Source organism: Falco cherrug, chromosome 2 (assembly GCF_023634085.1).
Source record: "Falco cherrug isolate bFalChe1 chromosome 2, bFalChe1.pri, whole genome shotgun sequence".
Taxonomy (NCBI): Eukaryota; Metazoa; Chordata; class Aves; order Falconiformes; family Falconidae; genus Falco; species Falco cherrug.
The window spans coordinates 101148515-101164385 of NC_073698.1; positions in this window are offsets into that span (position 1 = coordinate 101148515).

Consider the following 15871-nt stretch of genomic DNA (forward strand, 5'->3'; position numbering starts at 1 on the left):
GAGATATAGCACAGTGGTTAACCTTCTCCATTTGAACAGAACAGAAATTTATTTATTGTGGATTCTAGTGGGCAAAATGCTATAAAGATGATTACTAGGTATTTTAGCTCTGTATGTGAGGAATGCATTTGGCTGAGTAAACTGTGTGGATACATTTGTGTCTGCTAAGGGAGGCAGAGGTTTTTCTTTTTCCTTTTCCCATTTTCAAGACCTGTGATGGTCAGAACTGGCTAGCTGGAAGCTGCAGTTTCCAGGTATGAGTAAGAAAAGGAAGTTTTAAGGCCTTTAATGACAAACTGCAGTTAGGCTTTGAAAATAAACTGCTGCTGTTCATGAATTTTCTGAGGGTAATAGGAAGAGCTTGGCTTGAGGGGGGTGATGGAGGAGCGTGCACAGATCTCTAGTGCCCAAGGCTGCACCTTCTACCCTCCATTTGCTGCTCCAGGAGACTTGAGCTGCTGCTGCTCCCGGGTTGTGTCCAGCCAGGCCTGGTCTCGGGTAAACCAAAGTGTCTAAGGTGACTCTTGGAAGTTATTTAGATGGCTGAACATGTCCTTCCCAAGTGAGATAGGTGAGAATAGGATTCTCAGGAACATGTGTAATGCAGCAAAGACATTTAGGGAAAGGGCCACCTCTTCACTCCTGGATACAGGAGGATCATGGAAACAGAGCTTTGGTCACACACTACGTGATGGAGGACCAAGAGGAAGCAGCATGTGAATAGTCTCTACTGACAGGACTTTTCTCTCAGAAGAAAAGGCCCGACGGGTGTCATTTGATGTGCATAGGTCAGGGATTACTAAAATGTTGCCAGGTTTTCCTGTACTGAAGCCCTGCTTTTATTGAGGAGTGGAGGTGGTAAACTTGCTTTAGTGATGCTATATTCACATTCCTCTAGGCACAACTGTTGGAAACTTCAGGCCTGCTGTATTTGTTAGTAACAGCTGATTAAATATTGTGGTTAAATATCTAGTTTAATATATTGATGCTATCATATAGTTTAATATTTTGTGATTGCAGGAAAAAAATGCTTTGGAAATAAATATGAATGGCTGAGATTTTGCTATGTTTTGAAACAAATGTATGAACCCTTTGGGTTTTGTTGTTTGTTTTATTTGTGTTTTTGTTTTGTTTGTTTGGTTGGTTTTTTTTTACCATTGTACCATTGTTTCTTTTTAATATTAAAGTGAATGAATGTATTTCCCCATTGCCAGGGAAAGACAGCTTTGGTATTTTTATAATGTCCTTTTCTGATTCAGTCTTGGTTTTTACATTGTGCTTTGGGTTTTGCTAGATAATAAACAGAGTGGGTCTGATTCCTTGGGAAATAAAATACACAAAACTGATGTAGTGCTGACTTCCAAGACTTGCTTATACGAAGTTTCCTGAAGCAAATAGATATTTCAAAAGCTGGTCCTGAAATGTATATTCATCTCTGAGATGAAGAGAAAAGATTGTGGAGCAAATAATCCACCACTAAGATGCAGCCAAGGGAATATATTTATGGCAAAAATGACGACTTAGCAAAACATTTCATTATAACAGAAAGATGAATTAGACAGGTTTTGAGACAAATAAATGCATGCAGTCATCAGTCCTGATATGCAGAGACAAAGCTCTATGTGAGGGACATTTAAGATTAAATGAGTTTATGCTAAAAAATGTTACAACTCTCCTGCAAATCAGTGTGAGGACTCACAAAGTCAGAAATGGGAGATTGATTGTGTTCTGATTGACTGTAACCATCCTTTTGAAAAAGGCACAAGAGGTCTTTTCAGGGGAGTCCTGCGTCATCTGTGAAAACTGGGACAGGGCTGGCCCACCAAATAAACAATTCCTTTCCTTTATATCTGGTATGGAAATGCTCTCTGACTTACACACTTTTCTTTCCTGATTTGAGCCTCAGAGACTGAGTAAGACTAACTTGACATTTTATGACTACTTTAAGAAACAAAGAGCAAAAGAAAACAAGAAATACCCTGATAAGGGTTGGACATTTTCAGCTGAAAAGGTCTGTGTCAGTGCTTCTAGCATTCAGCTTCCACACACAGAAAATGTTCCAGCTGTCAATGAGGACAAACAAAAAATATTCAAAAGCACAAAGATTTCATTTTTTAGCAACATCAAGGAACAGAACTGGCTAGGGAAAGGGTTGTGACAGCAGTATTAACAAGCCATGTACACCTGCAGAGTTTTCTCATTTCCAAGGATCAGAATGGATTGAAGCCAGTGTGACCTCTGTGATGATATAATCAATTGCATTATTATTAAAATAATTAAAGGAAAAAGAGAAAATACTATATTGAACTCAGCTGTTTGTACCAGAAGAACAGCAGAACACAAAAGGTTACCTGAGATTGTCATCGCCATACTTCCAGCCCTTTAAAAATGAAAGAATGAGCTAATTTTACCATTAGGCTTTTTATTCTTTTATCTAGTCATTTTCCTGTCCCTCCAAAAAGGCTTCCTGCTTGAATGTGTCACAATCTGAAGTGTGAAATTTTGAGGCATTATAGAAAAGTAAACTTTACTGTGCCTCTACTTTCTGTTACCAGCCAGCTCAAGCAGCAAGCTGAACAGTGCTGATGCAGAGACTTGGTATCAAAGTGACACTGCTCTTCACAGTGCCTCCTTCACCTGGGCTCTGCAAACCAGAACAAATCTTGCTGATAAAACGAGCTTTAAGAAGTGTCATTTTAATGAAGGATTCTGGATCTGTCTGTTATCCAGGAGTGCTCACTGTTTGAGTTGTAATGGTTGCTGCAGTGACTAGGGGAGCAAAGCTGGAGAACCTGGATGCAGCTCTCTGCTCTGAAGTGGGAACTGACTGAATTGTCCCAAGATGTTTGAACTATTTATTGTTCATCCTAATGCATGTACACTTCCCTTGACCCAATAATTTCTGAACACTACCTGTGTACCAATCACTAGAGATTAATTTATCATGCAGCTCCTTTCAGCATTTCTTTTTTTAAAATTTAGACATTGCCCTTCATTTAAACAACAAAAACAGAGCTCACAGCAATTCAACTGACAAAACCAACACCTTTGTGTGAGAAAGGTGCTTCAAAAGTAGAAACCACAAACCCATCAAGTTCTGTTCCCTGCATCAGCATCAGTCAAACTGAATAATACATTAAGCCTGCAAATCTCTGTTGCCCGCTTCTGCCACAGACCTTAATCTGTGGTCTTTGTCTCAGTTACCGTGAAGTAGTCCCTGATTGCCAAATGACAAAGATGATGAGTACATTAGTGTTTCAGCTTCTGTCTGATGGATGAGTGACTGACAGAATGATAAGCAATGTTTATTCATTCAGAGTTTCCACTGTAATGCCAGATGGTGCTGGGAGATAGAAAATAATCTCTAGACCCCAACAAACATTGCCTCACATACTGTCACATTCATTCTGAATTTAGCAAAAATTGGCAACATAAACTCCACATGTTGAAGAAAAGTATATTGTTATCTAAGTAATTTTGTGAGGCCAAATTTCACAGGCTAGTCTGAGTCCTGGTCGCTCACTGGTACACCCAAAATGTGCGTGTGGCTTGTGGCTGGCCACAGGATTTTCTTACACCAGCCTAGTGGCTGCCGCAGCCCTGATGGGGAGATGCAGGGAAGGCCAATGCTGGTGCCAGAGCTCCTGCCCACAGCTCCAGGACAGAGGGCACACCATGGTGGGCTGCCTTTGCAGGGGTCTAAAGGAAGAACACGCTCCTTCCCTCATCTAAACATCTACTTGTGGTGGGTTGACCTTGGCTGGCAGCCAGATGCCCACCCAGACGCTCTCTCTCCCCCCCCTCCTTCCCCTGCTCCGGTGTGCTCCCTGCGAGGGCTGCAGGGGATCCCCGCTGGGCACCTCCTCCCCTCCTGCCCTCTCCCCTCGGGGCCGGCCGGGCTGTTCCTGACCCGTTCCCCCTCAGCGCCGGCAGCGCTGCCCTCCCTCACGCAGGTTTCCCCACGGCCATGGCGGCCATGGTGGAACTGGCTGGAAGCGGCTGTGCCTGGCATGGGGCAGCCCCAGCTGCTCCCCACAGCGGCCACCCCCGTCCCCCTTGGCAGACCCTCGGCACCCGCTGCTGGTACAGCTGCACTGCAGGTTTCCTGCCGGGGTGCAGCAGCGAGGGGCAGCTGGGGGCCATCGGGGCAGTGCCGTGCCCTACTCCCACCCAGACCTCACGCCGCAGCTCCCAGCAAGGTGAGCTGGTCTGGGCCGATGGTGGTGACTGGAGTGGTGACTGGGTCCGGCCGTCACCTGGTGCCACTGCAGCCCCAGGCCTGGCTGGGATGGCAGCCCTCAGCGTGAGGCAGCATTGGAAGGGGACTGGGCTGCAGCCACATTGTGTGGCAGAACCGTGTCAGAGCTGGCCTTGGGCACTGGCAGCCAGACCCTGGAGGGAGTGGAAAAGGTTGTAGAGCCTCTTGGTGCACTGTCCTGACATTTCCCATCCGTAACAGTCTAACCCAGGTGCCTTGTGTTTGGGCCTGGAAATCTCCTGGAGTCCTCCTGCCCTTTGGGCCAGCCACAGCCGGCCAGGATGGGAGCAGTAAGTGCAATCGAGAGGGGTGCTGCTCTGCACAGCGCCGGGGGGAATGCTCTGATGAGATGACCAGCTCATGCCATGGAGGAGCACAGCTGCTGCTCGCACTCTGTACACTCTGTCTGCAGCAGATGCCTGTGCTGCTGCGCTGGGACATGCCTTCTCTCCAACACTGTTTGCCCCTGTTTTCCAAGTCTGCTTCTGTGCATGTCTCTTCAAGCAGCAAAATGCAGTGATTATCAAAGTGATTATCAAGAAATGGAATTTGTGGAGTAAGCAACTCAGTTTGCTGAGGGATGCGTGCAAGGCGATGAAGTGTTGTTTAATACAGGCAGCAAAAAGCACTAACCTGTCTCTGAGAAGAGTGGCAGTGACTTCCTCTCCCTGGGCTTACCACACCTATTACCTGGTTTGTGTGCCACCCAAAAAGCTGTTTGACACGGCGCAATTTGGAGACACTCTACTGCCAAGAGCTAATTACATGCTAATCTTTCTTTGAGTGGTACCTATGCCAAATCAAGAGAGACTGAGCATTCCTGTGTCCTGGTTTCAGCTAGGATAGAGTTAATTTTCTTCCTAATAGTTGGTAGTGCTGTGTTTAGGATTTAGCATAAGAATAATTTTGATAACACAATGATAGTTTTAGTTGTCACTAAGTAGTGTTTATACTTTCAAGAACTTTACACCTTCTCATGCCCTGCCAGGGAGAAGGCTGGAGGGGCAAAAAAGGTTGGGAGGGAACAGAGCCAGGACAGCTGAGCTGAAGTGGCTAAAGGGATATTCCACACCATACAACATCATGCTCAGTATATAACCTGGGGGGAGCTGGCTGGGGCCTGCCAGTTGCTGTTGAGGGACTGGCTGGGCATCAGTCAGTGGGTGGTGAGCAATTGTATTGTGCATCATTCAGATTTTTTCTTGTTTTTTGTTCCCTTGAATTTTACTTCTCTTTCTCTTTTTACTATCTTCCTTTTCATCATCATCATCATCATCATCATCTCTATTATTATTATTATTTATATTACTATTACTACTATTATTTTACTGTATTTCCATTATTAAACTGTTCTTATCTCAACCCATGGCTTTTACCTTTTTCCCAGCAGGAAAGGTGGGGGTGTGAGTGAGCGCTGCATGGTACTTAGCTACTGGCTGGGGTTAAACCACGCCACTGTGTAATACACTCTTTGTAAACCTATGGTTCACCTGGCCTTACAGTACTAGCATGTGGTTTCAGATCAATAACATTTCATACAGAAAGCCAAAATACCCTTAATATCTTTCATGGTGAAATAAAGGTATAGGGATGCAAGACTGAGATAAATGTTCAAGTTGTTTTAGTACACTCGTGAATTAGGAGTGAGGGTAAAGTTCAAAGTTTATTGAAAACAATGGAAAGGTTTTTGTTATGACCAAAAGATCTTTTAAGCATCAAACATGTCAACATCAGTTATAGTTACACAGGATTAGCTGTCACTGGTCCTGGAGATAGTTGTTCAGTTGGTCAGAGTTTCATATAGGAATGGATAACACCCTGCAAATGCCTGCTGAGATTTGGTGTTGGGTCTTCCTTTTCCTTTAGCATTTCTGGAACAACACTCCCAACTCCTTATATATGCATATGCATGTTGCTAAGCAGTGTGTATGCACACACACACCCCCACACACAGGTAGGAACATGATAATCACGTACACTGGAACTTTTTTCCATAATTTAAAAAGTGTTTCCAGATTGCACAATCTGTTATATTATTGGTAAACTAAAAGTTGCTAGACATGGAGATTTTCCAAAGATTAGAAGGACATAATTAAGTACAGTTTACTCACTGTGTATTTACTTCTTTAATTAGCAGCTCAAAATCCATCCCTTCCTTTAAGATATATTTGGGGAATTTTTTTTTATTATTCTGTCCTGTCAGAAGTAGAGTTAATGAATCCAGGTTTCATCCATGTTGCCTTACTATTCCCCTTATGGCAACTTGCACTGCAGGGCAGGTAGGCATAGGCAGTGCAAGCTGCCGGACACCTTCTCCAGTGGGTGGGAGACATGGCTGTGGGGCTGGGCACAGCCACATCTCCACCAGAGATCTGCTGTTTAGGCCATTTGGCTCTCCCTCCATAGCTGTGTGTGGGGTTTTTTTCCCTTTTTTTTTTTTTTTCTTTCTTTAAACATTTTCTCTGAAATTTGTAGTAACAAATTAATCTTTGAGGCTTTGACCCCTGTGTCAAATAGGATTGAAATTGGCTGACAGGTACTGGTGTTACTAGGGAAGCTGGACAGACAGAATAACTGCAGAAGACTAATTTTCATGAGAACGAGCGCTGAAAATATATTTTTAATGAGGTTTGATCTACCGTATTTTCCTATGTTATTTATGTGGTAGAATATGTAGTTCCTAGCACTTCTATGAGAATAGTCTTAGTCAGTTAACTTCAATCTCCAAACCAGCAAACAAAAAATAATCTTTTTCACAGGCTCTAGATTAGTAATGGTTATTGATGTGCTCTTTTCCTTTTCTAAATGATTTGACAAGAATAGATTATTTTTTAATGCCAGAGTACTGTAGAAATCTTTCCAACAATGTGATACAAAACTCTCACATCTAGGTTTTTTTATCTTCCCATCACATTTTAAATAATATGTCAGTCTATTTATTATTAGACTTTCATTTTACATTGTATGTCTGTGAGTGTATGTAGTTGGTTGCATAAAAAGATATTAGTTGGCATCAGCAGAATAAAATAGTGGTATCTACATGTTGGAATAATGTCATGTTTTTGACTGTGCAGCCTACTTTACTAGCAGAGCATTACTGCTCCAGGAAATCAATGAAATAACACTTTAAAAATTATTACTAGTATTCTATATTAAGAGAAGGAAATACAGAAAAAGACATGGCTGGGGTTTTGTTTTATTGGGCATGATCACTTCAGTGAAGAAAAAGTCATGCCTTGATGAAAACCATAAAGCCGATGATTTATGTAAGACTTGATGATCTAATAGTACCATCAAAGAAGAAAACAGAAAGATCAAGTGATTAGTGGGATTAATAACTAAAACTTCAGTTGGGCTAAAGACTGTTTAATAAAGTGATTCTAGAACAGCTGAAATGCTAGGTTTGTACTGCTCTAGAATGTTTACTTTTTTCCCCAGTTATGTACAAAAGGATTAATTGATCTTCAATTAAGGGAGAAAGTAAGATGACCCAGGGGAAGGGCAAAAAAGCCAATCTTTTTAAAATATTCATATCATTCTATATAATTGTCAAACTATGAACAGTTCTTGCAACAGATAACTATTACATTTTGCTAGGACATAGTAGTTTGATTTTTAAAGCTGATTACAAGAACAGGGACAGTGTGTTTAGGTGAATGAATTCAAATTGATATTTATTTTTCCAGAAGCATGTTTAGCAGTAGCAATAATGCAATTGCTAGCCACAGAAAGTGTTTTGAGGTCTAAATCAATTAATCAGTCTTAATAATGGCTGAAAACAAAATTCAACTTTCAATATACTGGGGTTCTTGTTAAAAAAGATTGATTTCCTGCCCTTTTTCTAGCTAAAAACCCACACCCCTGTTTTATTTATATATTTGAATATTTACTTTTATATGTACTATTAGCATTAAGGTTTAATACATCTTGTGTCTCTGTTGTCAAATCATAAATCATAGGTTCCCCAAATTCCCAGTGCAGCTATTTATTCAGGAAAACCAAGTATTCTTAGATTACTCTGCACTTTTATTTTATGACAGACTGGGTGATCAGCTTAGATGCACAGAACAAGTTGTTTCTGCAAAGCATCTTCTAACAGAAGTGTTGGAGGACGTCTTAGACTTTACTGAAGTCCGTACCTAAAAATAAAATCGGGGTTTGAAGGTAGGATATGTAATATGGATTTAAGCAATAATTATGAGTCGGTAAGGACAGAGATAGGCAAAACTCTATTTTAAAAGGGTAATGACTGAGCAGAGGGAAGCTGGAAGGTTTTGAAAGTGCAGAAAAACAACACTGGTGGCATTTGGAACACTGTAATAAGAACTGCAGTACTTGAACTAAAATGTCAACACATAGTGTTTTCTAGCGAATGGCAGCCAAACTTGAGAAACACTGCAGGCACCTGATTGAGAAGCATCTGTGCTGGGAAACATGACTGTCCAGACCATACTAGAAGTATGGGGCAAGACTACTAGAAATTAGTGCTTAGGCATTGTTTTGTGTCTTTAAATAACTCTCCATGTATTATGTAAAGTAAATTCTGCGTTTTCTGTGAGACCAGGAAGATGTGTGATTCAGGTTTTGTAGATGAAGGAAATTTTAAGGCCCTGGTTACACAATACACACAAGTGCAGGCTTGCCTTCGCTGACTTCTTGTGTGCCTGTCTAAACTGACGCCCTGGTGACTTCTTAGGTTTCAGCAGCTAGGAAGCATAGCAGTGTTAGCACTTCCAGGGCCAGATGCCTCGGATGCACCCTGTCAGCTCCATCAGCCCAGTGAAGCCTGAACACTGTGTACCACGCAGAGGGCGAGGCTAAGCAATACTTCGTTCTCAGATACAAGATCAGACCACTCCACTCAGATATGCTCTTAACAAGTAACTAGGAGGAATAAACAGTATGAAAAACAAAGGTGTGAGAAAAGATGAACTATTTCCAATGGGGAGTTAAGCATATAGGATCTAAGAAAGTGGGTGATAGGGAAGCTAGGGGCCTAGAGGAAATTAGCGGCAGCAAAGTGGCTTGCAAAAGAAGGAATGGTTTAAATTGTGCGTGTGTGCTGGGGATTTAAACACATATCCAGATCAATGATGGTTGTGAACTCTCATTCAAAACTCAGTGCATTCAATACACTCCAATAACACCTGCGGGTGCTGCACAGAGCCTTCATGTTTCTCACGGGACTGTATGGGCTCAGTCGGTGTTGAAAAGTCTTCATCAACATTTTGTATTTTGCATCTTGACCAGCTGCCAATTCCTGTTGGAGCTACGTGTGAGTACATGTGAAGGAATGACAGAAATATCTTCCTGTCGGTGATTTTGAAAGGCAGAAATAAATAATAAAGGATTGCCTTTTTCTTACATCTGTATTAACTGAAAGAATTCTAATAAACCGGGAAGGCTGGGCACATGTTCACAGAGTCACACGGGTTTGTCTGTGACAGAGGACATTCTTGTTAAATAATGCAGCAATGAAGCAACAGTTTAAGAATATAGATGGAGAGATAAATAGATGTTTCATGACTCTCACCTTAATTACCTATTCATCAAGTATAACTGATCATGCAGAAATGCCACCTGGCTTGCAATATTCTGGATGAAGGAACACTGACTAATCTCCAGTCTTTGTGCCTGTCTTCGGTAGCTCTTTTTAGTAACAGATGAAGTATTTCTCCTGTTCCTTCATTCTTAATTTGCCACAAAGCACTTAGATGAAATCTCTGGTCCTGGTGACTTGCTGCAGTGTAAATGATCACTTCTGTTTCATGTCCTTTCCAAGAGCTTTCTGTCTCTGATAGTGTCTTATCCATCCTGCTGGCCAACAGCGGATCTGAGGCAGGTATCTCCCCTATTTGTTCTTCAGTAAGCCATTTACCTTTTGGAGGGCTTTGGCTCTCCTTGAATTGGGCTGTTTATTTGCCAGTACTGAAGTCTTTTACAGATTTTCAACTTCTGACATGGATAAAGAACTCAATATTGTAGATTTAATGGCCTTTTGTGTATTGGTTTTATCTTTTATATCTGCTTTGGTACAGTGTCTCAAATGGACAGCACATACTAAATGCCTACCTAGTCTCTCTTTCTCTACAGCCCTGCAACAGACACAAAAAAAATTCACTCTTCTTATAGTATTATACTATACACTGAAACTTGACTGACAATATTCTTTCAGAATATTCAGAACTTGCTTTGTATATTCCATAGAATCCTTTCTCTTGCTGTAATTAATTCTCCACATCTGGCCAAAGATTGCATTTCTTATCTTCCTGAGCATAAAAGTTCTATTAATATGTAAATTAGCAGGTTTTAGTTTTCTTGGAGAACTTTTTAACATTTTAATGATAAGTTCACAATAGTGGTCCCTTTCTATGCTTCAAAAATATAAGTTTTGCTTATATTTCACTACAGAATGCCAAAGTAAAAATCAGATTTTTGTTACAGCAAGGTAGATTAGTACTGGACAGCATAGTTCTCTTCCAGTGGCTGTGGATAGTTATCAGCAGAAGCAGGCATAAGTGTGTAGGAAATGAATGAATTTAGGGAGCTGAATCCTGAACTCTGTAAAAAAAAAAGAGAGCAACGTTTGTAGTAGCAGTCAGAATGATCCAAGAAGACAGAGTCACCTGCCTTGACTATATTATGTACAGAAGATGGCTTTACATGTGCAGTTGTATCTGTTGTGGGTATCTCACACCCCACCCCCCCCACCCCCCGCCTGCCCCAGATTGCTGGCAGTAGGTGTTTGACCCACAGACTGAAACAGAAAAACACAGCCTCCATCCATCCTAGGTGCCTGGGAGGTGTCTGTTGTTGCCAGGGCAGTAAGTCAACGTAGCTTTGTGGAAGTTCGTGGAGCTGAGCATATACCTGCTGAATGTCTGGCTTTTGGAGGGGACAGTTTCATGAGCTGTAAAGGATATTTTATGGATAAAAAGAGGTCCTTTCCTTTGACTGCTGTCAATGTAATGGAAACTTTCAGGCTTATATAAGAAAAAAGCTGAAAATTCAAACAGAGAGCATTGCTTAGCCTGGAAGTCTATTTCCTGGAAAGCTTTATGATTTCTAAAAGGATGTATTTGACTCTGATGCATGAATGTCCAAAAAATGTGTGTGACTGTGGCACACTGTCTTCTCTACCAGCACATGATAAAAAATGCATAGATGTGGTGCTTAGCAACGTGGTTTAGTGATAGACTTGCAGTCCTGGGTTAACGGTAGAACTTAATGAACTCAAAGGTCTTTTCCAACCTAAATGATTCTATGATGAAATGGAAAGTTAGGTTTCTTCCTGAATACACTTTGTGACATTTTTTCTCTTGGTAAGGTTTCTACAACCCTGTAAATCCCACACTAACGGTGTATGGTTTGCATTGGTACCACCTCCTCCAGTTACGAACTGGGAACACCCGTACAAACACTGGCCCACTAGCAACATTAAATTGGTATAAGGCTGTGCATGGCTTACTGCCACTTTAGCTGAGGAAAGGACCGAGGGTGAGGGCAGGGGCTGAAAGGGCTCCCACTAGCACTAGCAATTAGGGAGGCTGTCAGCGAGACAACTTGCTAGCTAGCTCTGCTGTCACCTGTTGGGGGGAGTGGGGTGTGTGTGTGTGTGTGTGTGGCACAAAGACAGAGAAATTTCTGTAAAGAAAAAATCAGCAAATGTGATTATAATTGCAGAAGACACATTTTTTAACCTAAATTTGACAAATACCTGATTAGGTAACCTTGCTACTTGCATTTTAGGAAATGCAAAGGATAGACACTTTTGTATGGAAAGCAGTTCTCAAAACTGTTTTCCCGTATTTTAAAAACTGGACGTATTCATCCTCATGACTTTAGGATCTTGCCAAGACAAAAGAATTTGGCCCACTAGGAAAGTTATAATTAATAAGTTTAATTAGGCCATAGACATGTCCAGCTTGTTCAGTCTTCATCATTTACCTTGGAAGATGATTGGGGTAGGATAATATAAATACTGCAGTTGTTACAAACACTGTCAAGTGAAGACACAGATTTCAGTCTGTGATTTTTCTGAGTACTTCTGCATGATTCAATACACTTCTTTCTCTTTTGTATATTGCACAAAGATATGTGTGCAGGATACCCTTTTTCTTAGGCTGTTTTCTTCCTCAAAATACATTTTTCAAATCTTTAACAAGTATTTTGCTCCACCTTTACTAAAAGTCCCACTGACATTTTTGAGAGTTAACCATTTCTCCGAGTCTTCTCTGCCCCTGAATGCTGAAGAAGCCATGGTAGCAGCACTGCTGAGAGAAATAAAACTGAACACCACAAGTCACAATTCTCCCACACACGGAATAGGAGACTGCGGTAGTATCTGGTCTACCAACAAGGCTTGCACTCCTGTTAATTCATTTGCTGCAGCCTGAGAGCTGCGACTGGCGGTGCACGTCATGACTCAAGGCAGCCCCACTAAAACCAATACTGAATAACCTTAGTAGTAGAAATGCATCCTACTGTGATGAAGGATTTTTAGAGCAAAGTTTATGCCCTGATTCTACACTAAATAGCTCTAGATAGCACAAGCCTTGTGGGATGACTCTCATCTAAAGATTCAGAAAACCTGTGGCATTCTATACACTTGAACTTCTGGAGTCTTTTTGCTGGCGTTTTCCCTAGCTGTCTTCCCCTTTATTTCCCTCTCACCATCTGATCTCCCCTCCAGAATATCCCTGCCTTTCAGCTCTTCCTGAAATTTTGTTCTTCCATGATTGGAGGTGGTGTGTCCCCCTACACGCCCGCAGAGAACACTTGCTTTCTGAGAGATGGGGAATCCTAAAATAGCTGTTTAATGCCACATAGTCTCTGGAGCCCCAGCACTTAAGCATGCGCCTTATGTCTGTGCTGCATGCCAGACAGTTATCACTGGCTACTGAAAGATGATTCTGGTTTTCCTGCACCCTGTGATACCAGCTTGCCATGTGACCCCTGCAGCTGCAATAGGATGTGCTCTGCTATGCTTCTGACCCTCTGTAGTAAGTAGTGGGAAGCTATAGAAATTTGTAAAGTGCCCTTTTCCCCTGTGTCCTGGGATGAAAAATATTTGGTTTTTACCCAGTTGCCCTAAAAAGAATCATAATTCAAGCAGGTAGGGGAAATGCAAACCAACGCATTTATTTATGACACACAGTAGACAACAGTTGCAAGTACTTATAAAGACCAACAAAAGAAAATAACATGCTGCAGGTGTGTTGCGATAGCACAGATAAATCAGTCACACGGCAAGGTGCTGTCAAAAGCTCTTGCATGGCCCCTGGTGAGCCAGTTCAGGAAGGTCATTGAGCTAAAAGCTAATGCTGAAGTTAATCCAGCAAAAAAAAGAAGTATTAGTTTTCAGCCATATCAGCTATCTGAAGTGGCTCACCCTGTGGTTAAACTCACATGAATACTAGCACGAGAGAAGGGTGGAGGACTGGGAGAGACTGAACAGCCCAGATTTCATCATCCTAAGCCCCTGAGAACTGCACCTGCATGTGCCTATGTCACTGCAAAACACTTCTGTCATTTATACAAGTTTGTACAGGTAATGTAATGTAAGTAAATAAACATCAGCATGGAGTAAAAATACATAGTTCGTCACTAGTTTTTCATTGGGAGGATACAGAGTCATCTGCTCTGGGATGACTATAAGTTCCAGCTAGCTGAATCTCAGATTCTTTCTCTTGGGCGTTCAGTATTGGAGAGATGGAAAGCAGTATGTCAACTGAGCGCCTCACTTTGAAAGTTCTGAAATTAAATTTAATTAAAGAAACAGAAATTTTGATACAATCAAATATGGTAGTTTCTGAAGTCTATGGATCAGAGCCTGAGACCTAATGTAAATTTTCCAACACCAAAATGTGTAGAACTACTTGCCACTACCATTAAATTTTTCAAAGTGGCTTAAAATCATATTTTAAATGACTGACTTAAGTTTTTTGTATGTCTTCTGAATCTCAAAGTCCTTAGGTTCTTCTGCATGAACTCTACTTTGAAATCATAAACGCTGGAGTGTTTTAAGTTAGGGAGAACTTCAAAAGTTGGGATTCTTCCATAATCCACTGACTCAAGGGATTTTAAGAACATCAAACAAAGCTAGACTTTCAACTAAATCCTAATAGCTGGCATACTGAATTAATTTATATATGTATGCATATATATTTGCATATAGGAACATAACTAAAATAAAAAGACTATTCCCTTAAAGGAATTTACAGTTCTTATGAGTTTTCATTCCTGTAGGCCATGTATGTAATCTCTGACATAAACAGTCTGAATATTTGAAACCAGGTCACTTGATTAGTTCTTGATCTTTTTGTTTCTTTTCCTCAGGGTTCTTTTGGGGTTTTTTTGTTGTTGTTTGTCTGACATTACTCCTGTCTAACGAAGAAAACAGGAGTTTTAATGTTAGTTAATTCTGAAGTGGCTCTGGAGCTGAACAAGACTTCATGGAAGAGTAGATTTACAGCTGCTCTGGTGCCTGGGGAGAGAAAGATAGGAAAAGTTATTTCCCTTGTGGTTGCTTCTTGGATCTGTCAGGAAAAAAATTCTTAGTTGTTAATACAGGTGAAATACATATCATTAGTCTTAAACCACCACGAAAGCAGGTAAGAAACAGCTATCTGTTGCCTGTGCAATGTGCAGCCACCTCAGTCCTTGTTTAGTTCTGGGAATGGAAATTCTTAAACAAAGACCTATTTTGAACTTATTTCTACTGGGGATTTACATTTTTCAAGTTCTGATATCAAAAGGCGAAATATTTGGGAAGCACTAAGAAGGTAGAAGGACATGTACTGAACCTCAGGAGAAGTGATAGCTGCACTTCATGCTTTTTCATGTTGTAGTGCTTGTTAATAACACTATTTTTATAGCTGAGAAGACATCTCTGTTCTAAAGTTCTCACATCTCCTCAGCTTGCAAGTATTTTCCTGTATTCTGCACATGCGTGACAGAATAGTCAGTTACTAGTTTCCAGCAGAATTTAATTCTCCGTGATGTGTTGGCTGAAAATTGTGGCTAGGGACATGTTAACAACACAATCAAAATAAAAAACGGTTTTGACTTCCTTAGCGACCTCCAAAAACCACCACGTTTCTGCAAAATAGAAGGTTCTGTTTTCTCTGTGAGCTCTTTCACATGCATAAAGAATGTGAATGGTGGTATGAAATAAATCAGTCTTCAGTCAAATCAGATTACTTAAGCTTAGTTGGAAAGCAGAATGTCATCTATGGTTTGGCACTAAACTTACTTTATTAAAAACTGGTTTTCTTTTTCAGTGTATTGACATAAAAATACATCATATTTGTTGTGAAATAGTAATTTGTCAATATAAGCTCTTAACTCAAGTTTTCAGTCATGCCAAAGCGACGTGGAGAGCTGAACTCATTAATGAAATTGATTTAGGTTTCAAAGGTACAAGTGACACTCAGGAGCTAGGTCTCCGGCAGATGAGACCTAGGTCTGCCCAGGTGCTCTGCCACAAGTCGGTGCCTTTGGGGCCAAGTCTGCAGATGGGAATGTGCATGCCTGTCCGGGCTGCCTTAATTAATCTGGCACATTTGCTGAAACCAGCAGAACTGGATTGACTGGGGCACTGGGGATCTGTTG